General features: G+C 42.9%; 1 long non-coding RNA gene across 1 annotated transcript; it reads left to right on the forward strand.

Moving 5' to 3' along the window:
- The first annotated feature begins 5510 nt into the window (after window positions 1-5510).
- On the forward strand, window positions 5511-9702 carry LOC115072079. The gene is made up of 3 exons (XR_003851140.1): window positions 5511-5654; window positions 6169-6328; window positions 9594-9702. It is a non-coding gene; the product is annotated as an uncharacterized LOC115072079 (long non-coding RNA).
- Window positions 9703-16339: the final 6637 nt, after the last annotated feature.

A 16339-nucleotide genomic window follows, 5' to 3' on the forward strand; every position in this document is an offset into this window, starting at 1 on the left:
ACACAGTGCATGATATCTGGTGGCAGGAGGGTGCAGATCACGGCAGAAGTCTAAATGATCAAAATGTATGAAAGTCACAAAAATTCAATAAATTCAAGAATAAAATAAGGCTTCTATTATAGACCCTCAAACTGGGATCATTCATAATTTAGGTCAGTGCTTAAATCCTGGCCCCCAAATATCCAATACTTTCTCTTTTAATAAATTATAATTGAAAACTACTTGGGTTCAAAAAGAAGAAACTGAGTTAATTACAAAGTACAGAGGCACTAGGGATCAGCTGCCCGTGTTCCTTTAACCTATGATGAAGTCTCCTTAACTAATCCTCACCTTCCTTATTATTTGTTATTTTGTTGAAAAGTCAGCAGCTGCCCTGGGAACAGCTGAATGCATTAGTTTAAACTGAAATGATTAAATCATGAGGTCGAGCATTGGATGTAGGAATCCTGAGGATGGTCAAATTTACCTCATTCTAGAAATTAATTCTTTCTAAAAGAACTTGTTACAATTAGCCCTTTTAATAGCAGTCCACATTCATTACATGCAACCAGACTAAACTCTTCAAGGCTGAGACTTAGGGAGCAATAAAAGAGTAAAAGAGTCAACACAAATCATTTCTGAGGAATTGTGAAGGACATAAAGATGGGTACTGCTGGGAACAGCACCCAGTGCACGTGCTTTAGGGAAATCTATCCCTAGGGCTTGGTTGAGAAGGTATAAAGCACAAGATTTTCACACATCACCAGGCCAGAAGAGCAAATTAGACAATATGAAATGAATATAAATGTGAATATACTCTAGGATCAAGCTGGGCATTGTGCAGGCTCATGACACCAACTTACCTTCATCTAGGAGCTGGAGGGCGACCTAACAGTCACAGCAGAGGCCAGCCAAGGCAGAGGGAGACACAGACCATATGGCTTCTTGATCTCACCAGGCCTGCAGGGGATCAAAGCTTCATCTCTGAGGGGATGAAGGCATTCATCTTGAGGATTGGGTAAATTATCTGTTCTAGGTCACATCTGACTTCAAAAGCAGGCATCTTCTGTATCTCCATCCTCTACTGGTTGCTGGTAAGATGTGCACAGATATCTGTAGGTCTAGAACTGCTGGGACAGGAAAAGAGATTTTCAGTCACTAGGCAAAAGAGCTTTACAGGCCAACAGTACTGCCTTTGTGCAAAGCTGGAAAGTTACCCACAGTCTCCATGTCAGGAAGGCCCTCCAAAGCTAGAGAATGAATGGTTCAAGAATGTGCACACTCTCTAATTAAGTCTGAATCAACAAGAGAACTAGAAAGAAGCTGCAGCTGTGGGAGTTACCTCTACCAGCAATCTCTGAACACTGCCTTTGCTGGAGAGTTCTGTCATTTTGATCATTACTATCACTGTAACTTCTAGGACCTGGTAGTCTCTTTTTAAATCATCAGCTTCTGTGCAACCAAACCTTTCCTTTCATTTATCTGTCTTAGCAAAGTAGTGACATGCAGAATTTTCAAAATAAATGTGACTCAATACTAAAACAAAAATGAAAATGCAGTCATTCATTGCAGGCAAGCTGCACCTCACAAAGTCACATTTGTCAAGTGCAGGTTCTCTATCCTAAAGGGCACATGATCCAGCCTCAGAAGACAGCACCATTTCCTTCTCTCACCCGGGCGTGCAGACTGTGCCTGTTACTTAAACAACCTTTTCTGGATGCCACATTTTTTCCCTCATGTGTGGTTGGATGTTCTGAAAACAGGATGAACTAGGTAACAGAAAAAGATGACCTGCGGAGTCAAGAAATGCCTCTGCACAATGAAGATGAAGCAAGTAGCACGCAGCTGGGAGAAGCTGGGCTGTCTTCCTGGTAGAGGGAGCAACTTGTACCGGGATGAGCAAGAATCTAATGTCCTAGAGGAACTGAAACAAACTGTTTAGAGCCAGAGGGCACTGAGGAAGGGGGAGGTGCCATGAGATTAGATTAGAGAGAAAGTCAAAGGTCAGAGCACATAGACTGTAGTGAGGCGTTCAATAAGCAGCTGAAGAATTTAAATGGGAAAATGATAAGATTGTCTTGAGAAATCCTTCTAGCCTCTAGATGCAGTTGGGAATTGAAGGGAGGAAATATATTTAAGGAGGCCAATTAATTGGCTACTGGAGATATCTGGGTAAAGCATGATGCTAGTTTGAAATATTGGACTTCAAATTGTGGGTCACAGCCTATCAGTGCTGTGCGGTCATTTGAATGGTCTTACCTGGCAACGTCAAAGAAGTGGAAAAATGAAGAGTGTCAAGCATGCAAAGTCATAATTTTGCTTTTAGTTTCTCATGAATGTAAGTATGCATGTACAGGTACATGTTGCAAAACATAAGGATTTATTCAAATGCATGAGAATGGAAGAGGCACCAGAAAATAGACCGGAGAGAAAGGAGACAGAGTTCTGAGGTCAATCTTATTTTATTTTTAAATAGTACATGTGAGTGCTGAAAGAGCTGGTACACAGACTTGACTCAACCCTTAACAAATAAGAGAATGTGTGAAAGCCTGTGGGCAGGTCATGGGGGGGGCGTGCAGAGGTGTCTCCCAATTGGCTAGCTCCTCCAAGGGGCGGGGCCTGCCATAGCAGGTAGCCTACTGAGGGCCTGCTGGGAGCCATCTTGAAAGGAAAGCCACAGCCGTGGGTAGTGAGTGGCACAGGGAGCACACAAGAGCAGCAACCGGGTGTACTCAGGACAGAATGGCCTATCGGAATGGACCTGGGGTAAGATCGCTGGCCCCTGAGGTGTGAGCGAATGCTAGTGGTGACTATGGGCATGGCTTGGGAACTGGAGTGGAGGGGCGCGGAGCTAGGCATGGGTTGCTCATGTCCTTGTAAGTCACTCTCCTCCCCCCATGACAATAATAAATACGTATAAAGATATGTTATATGGTTTGCCCGATAGCACGAGAGACCCCGAGAGAACTCGGGTGACAAAACTGGCATAGTCCAGCCGATAAAGGAACCACAGCCTTGGGGATGTGGGCCTCAGAAAGCAGTGCTGTTCCTACTGCCCCTGTGGCAGGTCAGCTGGGCTCTGAGTCCCAAATCCAGGAGAGAAGCCAATCAAAACCCCTATGCTTAATGGGGTTAGGGATAGTCACATGGGTTATACAGTGGGTTATAAAATCTGTAACTAAGAAGAGGCCAGCCATGTAGAAGTGTGGGACACAGCTATGTTGTAAATGTGGGGCTATGTTGCTGGTATGTGACAATTTCTTAAAGGTTATTCAGAGCTCCAAGAGAGGGAGCATGGCCACTTTGCATCATAAAGGATGTGCCCCAGGTAGGGGAAGATGCAAAGGCCAGGGAAGTCCTGGCAGACCCAGTTCCAGAGCTGGAGAGAGAGAGAGAAAGGGTGGGACACTTTGACTTGTGTGAGGTCCAAGGACTCAGAGGAAAAGACAGATAATAGTAAAAAGGAAAAAAAAGCTAACTGTGCTGCAGCTAAGAAATAGTCCATGCTAGAATTGTTAAAACTAGGAAAAACTAAGCAAGCAAGCAGAGAGCCCCTGGCCATGTGGCTTGTAAGAGTATGGGACATGGGAGCAAATGACATCAGCCTAAGTCCTTCAGAAGCTTCGCAGCTGAGTTACATAACCACCAATCCGTCCTTGCAATATAGGCTGTTCAACCTAAGCCCATGGGAGCGGGGAGCAGTCCTTAATGGGATGGCTGGTTGAAGGCATTAAAGATATATGGTCATCACCAAGGGAGACTAACATGATTAGCAGGGGCAGGAGGACTATAAAGGAGGGGCAGGCATTACTGAGAGAACTAGCTATGAGAAAAACAATATATAATGCTCAGTTCACTGGGCCAGATAAGACTGTGTTCTCCAGAGATATAAAGGCGAGCTTAATTCAACTGGGACCTTGGAATGGTATGGGGCTTTAATGGTTTTACTAAACCCTTTGATGGGACAGAATCTGTGCAAAGTGAGAGAGGCTTTGGCAAATCTAAATTATTCTGACCAGCATGTAAAACATGTCTGTAAAATAATAGAACACCCTATAAGAGATATAAAAAAGACCAGACAGAAGAAATGGTCCACTTGAGTTACTCGAAGACAAATGTGCAAGACTTATGTAAAGCCCAAATCCCCAGAGAAAAAAATTGATAGAAAACCAAATTAGGTACTAAGGCATTTCTGGAAGGTTTTAAAACCAGAAGAACAGTTTACAAAGGTCATTCAAAGAATAAAAATTGTGCAAGGGGTGGTTAAGAATCCCCAATTAAATAAGATGCATTTCTCTTCTGATAAAGGCTATACTAGGTGTGGAAGCAGGTTTTCCCACCAAGCTCTCCCCTAGAAATCTGGTGTAGTCAATGGGAAGGTGACAGATATGGCTACAGTCAGGAGGCAGACCCAGAGCCTGCCTGACTCAGGGAACCCACAAGTGCAGGGGGGACAGGAGAAGCCCCCTACCTCCTTAGCCCAGTGCACAGTCAGGCAACTGGAGCCAGCACCTGTAAGTGTATCAAGAATAAAAGAGTACAAAAAGACTCCACGTAAAATCCCCCAAGTGCGAAATGACTCCAAAGGGATAACTAAAAATGGTAAAAAGCTAACCAAATTAATGCCTCATGCCCATGCTATGGTACCTAACAAGGATCTATGGAGAAAACAGTTAATATGAATGGACAAAACCTTTCCATGCTGTGTGAGACCTTGTCTATGATTGATTTAATATATGTTAAACTTCTTTTGAGTGTTTTATGGCTGTGAAACCCATTTGAAAGATACCTGAAGAAGCAAAGTCCAGCTATAGCTGTAAGATTCTTGGAAGTTTTATGGTTGGGTAAAATAAAGACAGAGACTCCCAAACCATACAACTGTTAAGAAAATCTGCAATACCAGTGGTGGGTTGTCCCCCTATGACCTGTTGGTCAGAGAGAGCTCCTAGAGGCCCTCTAATTCACCAAGTCTATTGCCATTAATGTCGGTTGTACACTAGAAAGGTCGGTAAGGCCATGTTGCTGAGGACACTGCATGTTGTGAGCATGGGAGAAAAAGAAGAGACGGAACTGAGGCTAAGCCAAAAAAAACCCCATGCCACTGGATGGATGATGTTCATATTGCCAGAAGGTGCTATGCAGATGGTTGGGGAAGAAAGGATTCTCTATAATTCTACTCAACAATGGACCCTGCATGCTGCACACTATGGACATCAAGCAATACCTGCAAGTGCAATAATGGCTCAACCAACATACATTCAACTTACAAATTTCTGATTGGATAAGGCCTGCTCCTAGGGGTGGAACACACATCTGGTGCTGTAGACCAGGCCAACGCCTTGTGTCAAGAAAGGCTACAGGCCCTAGTAGAGAAGCCATCACAAGTATACTGTTTAATGAATACAGTATAACTACTGGGATATCTTCTAGGTATCTGTATTTACATTCATGTTTGTTTAAATGTGTCTACTTCCTTCCATTTGTCTTTTAGAAGAAACACCACTGAGGTAGATCAGTGGCCACAGCCTAAAGATGACTAATGGGGAGGCCCAAGAAGCCACTATCTCGCCATGATACAAGAGAGATTGCCCTACATCTGTCACCCCCTCAAGGCTCACTCTCACCCCTTCCTTAGTAGAAGATGGATGGGAAGATTGTAAGAGTGGAGGAAAGGGGTGAGTGTCTCCCAATTGGCTAGTTCCTCCAAGGGGTGGGGCCTGCTGCAGAGGGTGGACTACTGAGGGGCTGCTGGGAGCCATCTTGAAAGGGAAGCTGTGAGCAGAGGGTAGCGAGTGGTGTGGGCAATGTGCAGCAGCAGCAGCCAGGCATACACAAGGACAGAATGGCCTGTCAGAATGGACCTGAGGTGAGACCACTGGCCCCTGAGGTGTGAGCAAATGCTAGTCGTGACTATGGCATCAGGTGCTTGTTTCCTTGTAAGTCATTCCCCTCTCTCCCCCATGACAATAATAAATACACATAAAGATATGTTATGTGGTTTGCCTAATAGTGCAAGAGATCCAGAGAGAACTCGAGCGACAACAGGGGAAGACTAAATATGATTAAAATGTATGAAATTCACAAGAATTTAACAAAATATACATTGAAAAAATATAGTGTATATGAGGCTACTATTGACGGTCAACTTGATAGAATCTCCAGTTCTAACTCTGTTGAACTTTTCCACAGTGCAACCTGGACTGTTCAGTCTCATATCTCATGTTATGATTATTTGAAGTGTTCAAAAATTTGTAACATTACCACTATGAGTAAGAAACATGCAAGTGCACTGGGTTACATGTCATGCATGGTTTGATTTTGTCTGAAGAGGATAGACTGACTTTCTGAGGTAAGGTGATCTTAGTGAGTCTCTTTACGCAGGTGTACCTGAGTGTACTTGACCTGATGACAACAGATTTGTAACAAATCATTACTGAAAATCAGAGACTTTCCTTGGAAAGGAAGAAGACATGTCATGAGCAGTTAGCAGCTGCAGAAACCTTCAATTACAAAGCATACCCTTAGCAGAGGCACTTCCCGCTGTGCTGACTCTAAGACGCTTTTCTTCATTTTACACACACAAGCACACACCCTCTATCTACAAACATGTTAAGACCCATGTGTTCACATAACCCATTTACAAATTGCTAGATGAAGCTAGCATCAGCATTCTATTCTCTCAGTCATTCGAGGAAGGCAAGTCTTCTGTGGCCACAACTTTCTTCCTGGGTCCTTTTGCCTGTTCTAACCTATATCTCTTCTCTTCCTATCAGATTTCAGTCTTGCTTTACAGTAGGTGACACCTGACAACTGAAGTTTTATTTTGATAGTAGATTCTTAAAGTTCTTCCATGTCAAAAGAATGAGGCTTCCATCATTGTTTAAGGTGCTTTAACTACTGCGTCTGAACCCAGACCACCTAGGTAACAGCGAAAGCTAAAACTCGGCATGTTTCCAGGGAGCCACCTGGGGAGTTGTGGCCCCGACTAGCTGTGCTGCAGACTCTACTGCTGGCCACTCCTGTGCCAGATGAACCACAGAATTTCAGCAAGTAAAGAGCTGAAGATGGAGCCACTTCATCATTTTCAACCTGTTTCTTCATTCTCAAGCCCTGCAATGATGTTTTTCTACAGAATTTCAGTTTGTTATTTATTACTCACTGAGGAAGTCGGGTTCATATGAAAGCTTCCTCTTTAGACGAGATAGACTAACAGTTTGGGGGGAAAGTAGGATTAATTATCACTCAGCTGTTAATAGTTCCTTGCTGACCTGTAAAAACCTAGTAAGAATGAGGTCAACTGAAATAATAGGGTCTATTTAAAGTTTGGATTATATAAGACGTCTTTAGGGATCACATTATTTCAGCAAAGAAAATATTGCAGGGTTCTCTCCTCTTAAAAGAAAATAGCTTTTCTGCTGGAAAGTTTCCAAACCACACCATTGCAAAACCCAAACACTTCAAACCAGTGAACACTAATGTTTAACTGTGTGTGCCTAGTTATTTTAAAACTTTTTCCTTGGTAATTGATTTTTATTGAAATCCAGGTGTCATTTGGTGTTCATATCCCAATTTGAAGATACTTGCATTGCCTAGAGGTTAATATTTTATACACTCTTCAATGAAGACTATATTCTACAGTGCTTCCTATGATTAGGAGAAACTGTAATTGGCGTCTCATAGATTTGGGGAAAGCAGTGAAGGGCAGGGCTGGTCCAAGGCCTGATTGTGAAATGCCTAAACATTTTAAAGCCCTTGACATCTTAGTTGTCATTTAACTCATTTTTGTGCCCTGATCTCCTGTTCAGCCACTTTGAGCTGTGTAACTGTCTGATTCAGTTCTTCCTGTTGTGGACTGACTGAGATGGTACAGCATGTTAACTAGTATGGCGGAGGTTTCAAAAACTGGTCATCATCCTCATCCTCATCCTCACCCCTATCTTCATCATTGCAAATTGACCTCCTCCTAAACTATGTGCTATGGTTTAAATAAATGTCCCCTACAGGCCCATGTATTGTAGATTTGATTCCCTGACCCATGACTATATCTCTGAGACACTATGAGAAAGAGATACTTAATGCTAGTCTATTATGCAATGACATTGCTTATAAGAACGGTTGCTTTTTAATCATTTCATTCCTCGATGTTGAAAGGTTTTCTCAACATAAAGGAATGTGTCTTTAATTCAGCTATTTTAGGCCCCCATAGACAATCAAGAAGAGCACTGATACAGGTTGGGGAGTGATGATAACTGGTTGTTCATAAGAGGTATCTGGCTGTAAAACTGTCATACTGTGAATGAGGCATGGGTGGGACCTGACCCTTTCTGGAGCTAGCAAGTCCAGGTTGGGCCACTTCCCTGGAATCCAGAGGTCTGTGTTCTCTTGCCTCCTCCCGCCACAAGCATTCACTGAAAGCTCTGTTTGGTTTCTGTTTTCTCACAGGATGCTTTGAAAGGGAGGCATCAGGATTTAAGGAATCTTAAGTTTATACTATTATAGGGGCGTCTTAGTAAATGTGGAAGTCAGAAATGAGGGCAAATGTTCACTTGCTGTAATGAAAGGAATTACTACAAGGGTTACACTTTAAAAAGCTGGCTGTGGAGCTGGGCATGGTGACACACATCTTTAATCCCAGAACTCAGGAGGCAGAAGCAGGCAGCATCTCTCTGAGACAAAGCCCAGCCTGGTCTACAAAATGAGTCCCAGGCCACCTGGGGCTACAGGGAGACTCTGTCCCAGAAAACAAAACAAAACAAAAAACTGAGGCGGTGGTTAATCTTGATGGTTAACTTGATCAGACTGAGAAGCACCAAGGAGATCAGTGAAGCACAGCTATGGGTGTGTCTCTGAAGATGTGTCCAGAGAAGATAAACTAAGGGGCACGACTCACCTTGCCTGTGGGTGACAGGATCCCATAGCTATGCTCCGTGGGATGGAAGTGGGAAAAAGAAAAAGCCACACACAGATTTCCTATCTCCGCTTCCTGGCCATTTTGATGGGAGCTGCTCTGCACCACACATCCTCCCTGCTTAGATGAACTGCTACCTCCACAAGTCATGAGAAATCTCCTTTCTTACGTGGTTCCGTTTGGTGTTTTCTCATCACAATGAAAAACCTGACTAATATACTCTACTGTATATTGTATACTATACTGTACTAAAGAACACAGAATCCAGAAACAATCAGTTTGCTCATCAGCTCTCTCATATATATATATGTAAATCAGGGCAGTTTTATCTACAGAAGAAAAAGCTACCCAACCTCTAACCCTTACTCTATCACTTACTTTGTTTCTTACCCTGTGCTTCCATCTCATCTCCAACCTGATTCTCTAAGGCCACAACCAGAGTGTACAATAGAGACCTGCCATCTAGTTCTCCAGTAATAGAAATGTGCCATCTAGTTCTGCATGTAAGCAACAGCTTAACCTACAAAATACAAACTTATGTATTCTACGCTCTTGGAGACCTGCCTAGCCAACAGTTCATATAGAAATAGCCCACCCCTGGTACCGAGATTTTCAACCAACAATTTTACTGCTCCCAGGTGTAATTTTTTTCTGCTCAATGTTTTTTCCTTTAAACTCCTTAACTGGTATCTTACTCTTCTTCCAGATGTTCTCACAGATCTGTAAGATACTCAGAGTTAGCATTTGTGATGGCTAATCCCGGGTGTCAACTTGACCAGGTCTGGGATTAACTGAAATGAGAGAGATCTTCTTAATTGGATCATCGGAAGCTGGAAGACACACCGTAAATGTGGGTGTTACCTTCTGATGGCAGCCGGTATAAAAGGCCATGGCAGAGGAGAACACTTTTTACTTTTTGCTGCTTGCCTTCTCTCTCGCTGGTGACTTCATCTTCTTGCTGTAGACTAAAGACTAGCCTATCTTTTGGAATTTATCAGACCTTCAGCACCAGATTAGGACTACTGAGACATCCAGTCTCATGGACTGAACAGCTATGGATTCTCAGCCTCTCCAGTGTGGTGCAACCATTGTTGGACTACTCGGGCTTTATCTTGTGAGCTAAGCTGATAAATCTCTATACATATATATTCATTCTACTGGTTCTGTTTCTTTGGAGAACCCTGACTAAAGAAACTTTTTCATACATAGTGGAAGGACCTTTGATATCCCACTTCTGTCCATTCCAAGCAAGTTGCAATTGGTCTTGTATGGCTAAGGGGATAGTAAAAAAAAAAAAGAAAAAAATCAGCAAGATGTAATACAGCACTGAAATATTTACTTCACTTGTATCATTGTTTTATTCAGAAAGCAGTGTTGGCCACAGGAGTGTGGACCAAGGACACTTACTTCCCTGTCTAGCCCTTAATAATATAGTCACTTTCTATGACCCATCCTGTCTCTTCATCCTGCAGTGCTGCTGTCACAGAGACACTCGCATCTCCTTACCACTGATGCTTTTGATACAGAGGCCTTGTACTGTTCAGACCAGGTCATGTCCAAGGGGAAGCAGGACCACACTCTTCCCAGAATGCTGTTGAAACCAGTTCCCTTGTTCTGGCAGACTCTGAGTCAGCATCATGGTCTCTGACTCTCTACCAACCACATTTGGCCATTCAAAAGGCTCTAGAATGTGTGTAACCTTCACTCTCCAGGGTGTTTTCTTTCAGGGGAGAGATGGGTGCATTTCACTCCAAGGGAATAACTGTCCACACATTGGGTACATGTAATCTTTTCACTTATACAGTTTGATAATTTATGTCTTCTACGTACTGTTGCTCAAGCTTTAAAGCTTTCCAGAAGTTCAATAATACAGTGAATTAATCCCCCTACCCCAGGAGCTCTGGCCTCATACCAATCTTACCTCATGTGCTTTTGAGTGATATGAGTCGACCTTCTGACTGCTTTCCCTTTCTGTCATTCCCCCTTGATTCCTTTAGCATTTTACAAACCCAATGTACAGACTGGTCAAAGTCATTCAGATTGGGTCATGCTTCTATCTCATAAGGATTATTTCAAACCATGAGGGCCAGCAAATCAAAGTTGTACACTAGTTGTAAGGTCTATGTTGAATCAAACACTTTCTTTTCTTTTAATTTTATTTATTTTCATTTTAAGTGTATAAGGGTTTTAACTGCATGTATGTAATTGCACCCCGCAGAGGCCAAAAGAAGGCATCAGATCTCCTAGAACTGCAGTTATGGACTATTGTTATCTGCTGTGTGGGTGCTAAGAATCAAACCCAGATCCTCTGCAAGAGCAGCCAGTGCCTTATCCGCTGAGCCATCTCTCCAGTCCATCAAATACTTTCTTAACTCCCCCATAAGCATAGATCTGTCCACCCAGTGAAATAAGCTGGACATCAAGCACAGCCTCTCCCAAGCCCAAATCTCTCTCTTCAGTGCATGCCCTTCCATTATTGCCTTCCTGTTCCTTATATTCACGCAGACCTCCCAGGCAATGATAACCACATATTTCTAATGGGTTGTATGGGCCAGTCTATCAAGGGAGGGGTAGTTATATTACCTAGACTCTCTGCTTCCACCCCATTCAGACTGAGCCCATCCACTCCTATGTTCCACAGCCACATGCCAGGCAGATATGCTCTTTCATTGCTTATTTAGAAACCTTCGCTAACTCAAACAGTTCAGATGCGAGTATTCTCTGGTTGTCATAGTTTCTTGTTCTGAGCCATTATTAAGGTCCCTACATGTGTGCATGGTAAGTCATGAGCTGTGCCTTTCTCGGTGTTAAAGCAGAACTGATGGTGCGTTCTCTCATGTCTCCACATTCTGTTCCTCCTCACTATCTTATTCTTCTCATGGATTTGAAGTATTTGGCTTCCAGGGAAGACTCCTTAACACAAATCTAATAATTTGTGCTCTCTTCCCTTGTGTCCTGTAAGCTGTGAGAAGCAGCAGGTAAAACCGTACCTCATCTCCTCGCTTTCCATTTTCCTTTCCAGGTCGGAGAGGCTGATGCTGTAGACAGCATCTGCACGCCTTCTTTTACTGTAACTGCTCCCTTACAAAGGCATGTTCTTTCTGGGAAGACAGCTAAGCCTCAGTGACATGTCTCATCACCTACAACAAATAATATAACTGATTTCATAGCCTGTTTATGATTCTATCCCATATTTTCTGCTTTCAGGGATTGAAATATATTATCTAGTTCATCAACAGTTTGAGAACCGTCCCCACACTCAGATGCTAGGTCTCATTCATCTAGGAAGCATGCCTACCCATACCACACAGAGGAAGACAACAACCCAAGGACACTCCACTTTCAGACAGCTTGATTGGTATCCTGTCTTACCAGCTGAAACAAGGGATCCCTCAAAGACAGCTAGAGCATGGAGGTACACAGTCCCGTAGCACATGGGAAAGGGAGCCAGTTCAGGATCGTCCCCTGGATGCTTCTCCCTCTCACAGATCGGCCTCACTTGCCTTTCAGCACTCTACAGTAGCCATGTGACCACTCTTCCCCAACTCATCCTTGGTTCAACTGGTCCCTGTTCGAGTATCACTTGTGTGACTTTTCCTGGGGAAATATGAACAGATTCCCATGTGGATGCGGCAATGATGACAGATCAAAGAAACTATTCTATTGAACTCTACCTTAGTAAACCAAAAATTTTATTGGGATCACTTGCGGGAATATGGGTGAGAGGTTACCCACGGAAACATGGGTGACACAAAGGCAGCTGTTACTGAGAAGCCTGCACCCGCAGGGGCAATCACTTCAAAAGCTTCATCCCTCCAACTTCATCTACAACTTGCAGTCAGAGAAGCTGGCTGATGTCTCCTTCCCCCAGCAATTGTTTATTGCTTTTATAACCTTATAGAGGGGCCTTGTGACCCTTATAGTTTAATTCATTTCCTGAACTCTGTAAGTTTTGTTTACTTTATGAGTCTTACAAGCTTTCCTTCTCTCTAGGAGTGAATGCCAGGGAAACAGCTACACAAGAGGTACAGTACTGAGAGCTTGGTTCTCTTCTGTCCTCTCCTTCATCCCTATCGAAAGCAATGTGACACAGCAATTTTGATGGTGTTAAGAAAGCTTACTTTGTTCATTCATTTTTAATTGCTTATTCTTTGAATCCAAACTGCCACTTACTAGCTGTGTGAGATTCATACAACCCAGTTTCTCCAACCATCAATGTGTGTACAAATTAGCACCACAGAGGACTAAGATATTGCAGTGAACATTATTGTCCAAGGTTCAAGTGATTGCAGGATGAGAGAGTAAAAAGGGAAATAGGAGACAGGCAGACAGATCAAATATGGCATGGAAGCCAAGCTTCTCAGATGCCGAAAGGGAAACTGCTGGCTCTACCTCTTTCACTTTCACAGCAGTCCATAGCAAGACTGCAGTCATGAGTCCATAAATGGAGCTTGTCACTAAGCACACGAGACTTTTAGGAAGAAGCAAGAATTCCTGCGTGGCTCAGGTTTTCTTCTGATGGCTCTCCCTCTGAAATTCCATGAGATTTACCTCAGAGAGCTTGACATTTAAATGAGAACATCAAGTGCACCTGATGATGGGCCCAAGTGCCCGACTAGGACTCCTGGCAGGTGGTAAGGGCTCTGTAATGGATTTTTAAATTTTCTGTATTGAGACCTAGGACACTGAAGCCTGGTCTTATCACAGGTTCTAGATAGCCTGGGTCACCAGGCAACTTGGGACATCAAAGTGTTTTCACCAGGGCTTGCCTCTAAAGCCAGCCCACTCTACCTCCAAATCTTAACTCTAGCACCTGTCATCTTTAGAAGTTTGGTCAAATTATTTAAATTCCCCATATCTTGGTTCATTCTTTCAAAAACAAGGACAATTAAGTGTCTATCTTAAAGACCTGAAGCAAGCATTAAAATTGTCTTGTGAAATAATATTTCTAAAGGGTTTTAAAAGGTGCTGCCACATCACTTGTTCTCATAATGACTTGCTATAAATTCAATGGGAAATTGGGGGGGGCAGCATGCATGTGGTTATATGGATCTGATGACACTCAGAAAGGAGATGGCAATTAAAAATACAGATTCAGATTTTCTACTTGCGTTTGCACCTTGGGGCTGATGTAACAAAGTATAACAAAGTTGGAAACATCAATTTGGAGCTGGATTGGAAACAAGAGAAATGCAGTTCCTCAGGATTCTAGAGGCCAGAATTCTAAATTCAGTGTTTCTGGACCAAAATCATAGGGACGACAGGGCCACACTCCCTCTGGAGAGGCTCAGGAGAATCCATTTCCTGTTTCTCCAGTTCCAGTGACTGATGGCTTGCATTTCTTGGACTACGATCACATCATTCCTGTCTCTGCTGTGGGGTCACATTGCTGCTCCTGTACCAGCACGGAGTCTCCTCCCCCTCTTATGGACACTTAATGATGGCATTCAAGGCCAATCAAATATGTCAGGGTAATTTCCTCACCTCAGGATCATTAACTTAGCATATCCATAAGCCTAATTATTTTTCAAATAAGATAGCATCAACAGGTGCTGGGGCTTAAGTCTTCCCTGGAATCTTTGGAGGCCATTAATTCAGTCTACTCAGGACAAGGGACCTATAAATACACAACAGGAAAGCAAAGGAACAAGAGCCATCCTGGGGAAATGAAGAGAGACACACTAGAGAAGACCAGGTAGAGGGAGGGAGCAGGCGAGGCTCCAAACCACGGTGAGTTTCACAGAAGACCTTACACTCAAAAGCTTCAGAGAACCAAAGGGAGGCAGGGTATGACCAGTAGGAAGGGTGGCACATAATTCAGCCAAAGTAGGTTTATTGGCTTGTAAGAAGAAAGCCAAATTGTAGTGAATGGACTCCTCACTCACTGTGAGACACAGCGTGCATAGGAAAAAGGAGCTTGGACAAACACACACCTCAACAGCCAGTCCTCCACCCCACGCTCTTCTCTGTTTTCTTTGAGTTTCCTACAATAAAAGCTCATCGACACCCTGAGCTCCTGGAGGTGGACATGACCCATATTAGTAGGGGAAGCTGCCACCCTTTCCTGTGTAAATATGTTTATGTCCAGCTCCTGAAAGAGGTCAGAGAAACAGGTTTGTTTACCCTCCCTTCTTCTCAAAGGTGTTAATGATTAGTCAAGTTGTGACATTTTCAATCATTATATTCTTTTACCATTTTATAAAAAGAACCAAATAGTTTAAAGATTTTTCTACTACACAAACAATGATCATTGAGATCACAAACCATGTTCTAGGAACAATGCAAGATTAAGATAATATTGATAAAAAAAAAGATGGCGTTATAAACCCTGACATAAATGTTTATATATAGCAAGTTATTTCAAACATTTAGCGAGAGAGGCTGTATTATATGACACCAGTATTATTGTCCCAGTTTTATGGAAGCCAAATCTGAAATGCAAAGGAAAATTATACAGCCAGGAAACATGAAGCAAAGATTCACTCAGCAGTCCTCTGTGGGCCCAAACCCTTTCAGTATTTTCAAGAAAGCATTCAAATAAGCTTTAAATTTGAAGTGACTTATTCAAAAATAGGACTTGCTTTCTAAGACAACCTTATAATACTGCAATCCTCATTCATTATTCAGCATATATTTATTCAGTACCTATTAACACTAATATAATGCACATTATTCTAGAAACTGAAGTTTCAAAATATGAACGCAGTGGAACCCCCACACACCTGCCCTCAGGTTCAAGTAGCTGGTTTCATCTTTCAAGTTCTTGCCATGATCAATACTTTCACCAAGGTCCTAGAGCCAGAATAAAACTGACTTTCCCCTCTGTGACTAAGAAAACAGCACTGAATAACTGGAAGGCAAGTTGCACTGTATGGCAGAGGCTACCACAACAGACTGCCAAAAACAGTCCTCTTCGGAAATTTTGTTATCCTGAACCTTGGGTGAATGTTACTGAGGAAAAATGGCAATTCCTATGTGAAAAGGTTTGTTTTATTTTATTTTGCTTTATACCTCACTGGCCTTTCTACTACCTAAATAAATACTGCTGTTCAGGAAAGCACTGTCCTTGAGATATTGAATGACTTTCTGGTCATTTCTAAGTCGATTTCATCAAGATGGCAGTGCTTAACATTTGAGACAATTTCAGTCTGACTTTCTATGACTCTAAGTAGCAAATGTCGGGAGTTAGGAGAAGGCTGTTCTATTTCAGCATGTCTGTCCTGTTTGCCATCCATCTGTAGAGAGGGATCCAGAGAAATTTGAAAACTTCAGGTCCTCAGAACGAGGCAGCTATCCCTGGGCTCTGTAGCAGGGCACATGGAAACCATGGGTCTGTAACCACCCTCCCTCACCCACGGTGCCCACTTCCCAACAGAATTCATCTCGTGGAAAGAAAATAGGACTCTGTGCATCCGTCATGCCCAGGTACAGTTGCCAGAAGAAATAAAGGAT

This window comes from Nannospalax galili, unplaced genomic scaffold (genome assembly GCF_000622305.1).
Source record: "Nannospalax galili isolate Female #2095 unplaced genomic scaffold, S.galili_v1.0 scaffold1220, whole genome shotgun sequence".
NCBI lineage: Eukaryota > Metazoa > Chordata > Mammalia > Rodentia > Spalacidae > Nannospalax > Nannospalax galili.